Raw genomic sequence first — 4,999 nt, forward strand, 5'->3', positions numbered from 1 at the left:
CCACAGTTTTGTTTTTTGTATTTGTCTTATTAAAGATTTGCTCCATTTTCCTGTTGAATCAAGTATAAATACTATCTCCTGATTACAGTTAGAGTTTATGCCTGATAAACGTTAGCACAATTAGCATCACCTTATCAACAATCAGATAATAAATCAGACTAGGTCTCAGTGGCTATGTCCACATCAAGATTGTTAGGGTGATCAGGAACTCTTATTTGTTTGCTTTAGCTTTTAGTTCTTGGTTATATCTTCAAATATGAGCGAGCTCAGAGGCTCCTGCTGTCCCAGCAAAGAAATTAACAGCAAACAGACTCCAGTTTTTTGGAATAATTACAAGTGAGTATCTTGACCAAATAAACCCTGTAGCCAGAACAGTAGCTTCAGCTGTGCTGAGTTTTTCTGCAGGTCTGGCCATGTCAGCCAGTTCAGCACACACCAATCCTCATTTCGTAATTGGAGCCCAGAAAAACACTGTGGGACCGGCTGGGTGGTTGTACGACAGCCTCAATTTCTCAGGCAGGAGGAACTCCACCTCATCAAGGACCTGGTGGTAGGTGGCCTGCAGGCCCTGGATGCCAGCAACTGACATTTCTATGGATGAGTGATCGTGGGCAGGCCGGTGGGAGAGTGGCCACGTGCTTGTTCCTAGCTGGCGGTGAAGGGCAGCTGGTCATGTCCCCCTGCCTCAATGCTTCATGCCCTACTCTCTTAGAGGAGAGTAGGGTGCCCTTCCCACAGCTCAGCCTGGCCCTTGCCAACCACTCTTTGGTTTGTGCTCAGAGTTCTCAGTTCTATCATGCTTTCTTTGATAGAGTAAAGCAACAGATTCTCATTTTTGCTTATGCTCATTTGAATTATATTTCTGTCAAACGTAGTCAGAAAAATGTGCAGGCACTAAGCTATGTACCAGTGACTTAAAGAGAAATATACCAAGGTCTTTATCTCCAAGAATCCATGTTCTAGTGAAACAGCATGTTTTAGGCCAGTGACTACTTCTGTGGTCTTCCCTAGTGGCTCAGATGGCAAAGAATCTGCCTATAGCACAGGAGACCCGGGTTTGATAGCTGAGTTGTGAAGATCCCCTGGACAAGGGAATGGCTACCCACTCCAGTGTTCTTGCCTGGAGAATTCCATGGACAGAGGAGCCTGGCAGGCTACACGGTATATCTCATTTATTATTTTAGCAACTCTGTGAAATTGATATTATCATTGTAGTAGACTCTGGTTTTTCACAATAGATATATGATAGAGATCATATATACAATAGATATATGTAGAGATCATGGGAATCCCAAAGTTGAAAATATAGCAGAGAAGTAGACCCTGCATTATGTATCTTAAATTAACAAATGGAAGATTGAATTTGATGGTATACTCATTCCTGTTATAGTATTGCAAGATACAATCAAATTAAACACCCTTCTATTTTATTTATTCAAAACTTTTGTTAAAAGCTATATTTTTTTTATTGAATGTTTTTCTCTAAGAAAATAAATTTTAACCAAACCATGAAAAGAACTGACATAACATTAAGGAGAAAATTAAGCTCTATTGAGCTGTATGCAGATGTTGATAAGTTGACTAGGTATAGCAGCCTCTGGATAAACATAATTTAAATGGATACCTCAGCCAAATGACACATTATTTTATGTCATGAACCTTCAGGATGATTCTAATATAAATGTAGCCATGAATCTTAAATTATGGAGTATTCATATCCTACTGTATTTAGAAACAGACGATCAGAGAAAGAAAGTGAGACCAAGATAATAATAGACCAGTTAAGGAGGCTAGACTTGGGCTTCGATCATACTGGTCTGTCTTCTGGTTCAGAATTCCCTGACCTGTTACAGGAAGAGAACAAAGATTCAGCTCTAAGGTGGGTTAAAGATGGTCACAAAGATGTTGGCACTTCTCCCACTGCAAGTGTCTCTTCCACTTGAACCTAGGCGGGCTCTGTGACTGCTCTAAAGGGCAGAACATGGTGAAGATGGCACTCTGACCATCTTGGGGCCCAGGCCTTAAGAAAGTGATGGCTTCTGCTTTCTGTCATTTGGAACACTCATTCATAGAAGCCATCCTCCAGGAAGAAGTATGGCCACCCTGAGAGCACCATGTGGTGAGAAGCTAAAGCCCTGTGAAGAGGACCTGGAGAATGAGATACCACATGGTGCAAGACCAAGAAGTGCTGAGATGCTAAACACGTGAGCAAGATATGTGAGCCTTCCTGTGAGTGGGTACTCAACCTTAGTGACCCTAGCTGAAGACAAATGGATCAGAAACACAAGTTGCCCAGCTGAGGTCATCCAAATTCTGAACCGCCAAATTCTGAGCAAATAAAATAGCTGTTTGGGATACTTAATTTTGTGGTAGTTTGTAATGCAGCGATTGAAAACAGGAACAGATGTAGTTGCTCTCATTATAAAAATGCAAAATATGTGGCATTCATTTTGAAACTGGACAGTGGGCTGAGACTGAAAAAGAGTGTTAATGGAGAAAGACAGGAGGTTATTATTGAGGTTTGGCAAGAGGGCAACCTCTATTTTGTATTCATAGTAGGTTCAGTGAAATTGTCACCTAACATGTTTTGGAAAATATAAGATGTGCCTAATACACTAGTGGATCTCAACAAGTAGATTTCCAGGCAGACTGCCAAATAATTCTTATATCTGCATACAATAAAGTAGAGATAGGGAGAAATTAGCTAAATAGATTATTCAATTTTTAGCAGAATTTAGAGGAAATAGATAGAACCCAAGACTTGCTGGCTTCAAAAACAGACCTAGAACACAGATCTAGCTAAGAAAATACTTTTAAAGCAAGAAATAGCCTCCAGCTAAAAATTTTAAAAGGGGCAGTAAAACAAAGTAAAAGTAAAACAAAGACTCAGGGTAAAGATTAAGTCAAAGCTGCAAGCATAAATCCCTTTGATAAGATCTCAGAAACATTTTAAGTTGATAGGCCCTATCAGACAAAAGCTTTGAAGAGTATGCCTTATCACCCTTCTCTATTAAACAATAGAGATTCTGGTAATCTTTAGGCTATTGTAACATCCTGAAGCAGATTTCCAAAAAGCCAAAGGCAGAGAAGAGCCTAGCTCAAAAGGATTTGTGGTCATGACTCTGATCTAACAGAATGGATTATAGTTTGATATACAGGAATCCCATAATGTTTTTAAAGGAATTAACCATCTTGGAATGAAAGGGTCAGAGACAACATCAAATTAAAAGAGGGCTTTGGACTCCTAAACTAATAGAGAAAGGATTCAGGCTGAGAAACTTACTCAGCAGAAGACACAGGCTATTTTTTTACAGAAAATGAAGAATGACTTAGAAGGCAGTACCAAGAACCCAAAGGTCAAAAGCCAAGAACCACAGAGAATCATACCACAGCTGCAGATATAGAGCTTTATCAAGACGCTGGCAACATGTGTCTACCTGAATGTCTTATCATTATGGAATAGTGACTGCTCTGTGCCCCTTGTCTTCCCCATTTTTGAAAGGGCATGTCTACACATGACTGTCCCAGCATTATGTGTGTGTATACAAGTAACTTTTTTATTCAGAGGAGGACTTCAGATTGAGAAGACATATACCTGAAGAATCAAATCTAAGGAAACTTATCTGCACCTGGACCTGAGATTTACAGTTTAAGCCTAAACCTAATGACATAATGGGGTGAGACTTCTGGTGACTGTGGAAGTGGGTTAGTGCATTTTGCATATGGGAAGAATATAATATTTGTGACTATAGAGCAAACTATGGCCACAAATTCTTTGACATTCCTCTGTTTGATAAGTGGGAAGTCTGGGTCCCTCCCCTTGAATCTGCTTAGATTCTGTGAATGTTCTGGCCAGCTGAATATGGCTAAAATGAAACTGCACCAATTTCTGAGTTCAGGGTTTAGGAAACTGGCAACTTAAAAAAAATTTTTTTATTGGATTATAGTTGATTTACAAAGTTGTGTTAGTTTCAGGCGTATGAAATTGGCAGCTTTTACTGTCTGTTTCTTCGAAGTCAGCCACGACTTGAGAGGTATGACTATCCTCATACCACTGTGCTGTGAGAAGCCCGGCCATGCTGGAGAGGCCCTGGTAGATAAGATATCATGTGTGGGAAGAGAGAGGCCATAGTGAACTACTGTGTCACATATGAGTGAAAGTCACTTTAGAAATAGATCATCCAGTTCTAGCAACCACGGATACCTCATGGATCAGAAATAAACCCTTCCAGAATTTATGATATATTATATAAACATTATGAACAAAATTAACTGGTTCTTTAAGTCACTAGGGCTTCGTTGGTGGCTCAGATAGTAAAGAACCCACCTTTGATGAAGGAGACCTGGGTTTGATTCCTGGATTGCGAAGATCCTCTGGAGAAGGGAACGGCTATCCACTTCAGTATTCTTGCCTGGGAAATCCTGTGGACAGAGGAGCCTGGTGGGCTACAGTTCATGGAGTCACAAAGAGTCAGACATGACTGAGCGATTAACACTCTTTAAGTCACTAAGTTTAGGTCAGTTTATTACACAGTCATAGGTAACCAGAACAACTTCTATTTTTAATTTACTATTTAATATTACTATTAACTGTAGCCTGGTGGGCTACAGTTCATGGAGTCGCAAAGAGTCAGACATGACTGAGCGATTAACACTCTTTAAGTCACTAAGTTTAGGCCAGTTTATTACACAGTCATAGGTAACCAGAACAACTTCTATTTTTAATTTACTATTGAATATTACTATTAACCAAAAGCACTTACTCTTCCCATTCATAGAAATTGTTATAATAGTTATACAAAATTTGAATCTATCTGACAGTATGATTTCTGTTGACAGAGGTGACAGAAATGATAATGTCTTAGTTCTGAGCCTGGGCCTCAAGACGCTTATGTGCTCCTGCTCTTTTGAAAAGTTTAGAGCTTGAAGAAATGAGTCATCCCAACTAAACCACCCTCCACCTGGTTGACTGTATACTTATGAGCAAGCCCAGCTAAGA

General features: G+C 39.8%; 1 pseudogene; it reads right to left on the reverse strand.

Annotated features, from left to right (window-relative positions):
* Positions 1-211: 211 nt before the first annotated feature.
* Positions 212-589, reverse strand: LOC122679600 (annotated as a pseudogene).
* Positions 590-4,999: the final 4,410 nt, after the last annotated feature.

The sequence above is a fragment of the Cervus elaphus genome, chromosome 21, assembly GCF_910594005.1.
Source record: "Cervus elaphus chromosome 21, mCerEla1.1, whole genome shotgun sequence".
Taxonomy (NCBI): domain Eukaryota; kingdom Metazoa; phylum Chordata; class Mammalia; order Artiodactyla; family Cervidae; genus Cervus; species Cervus elaphus.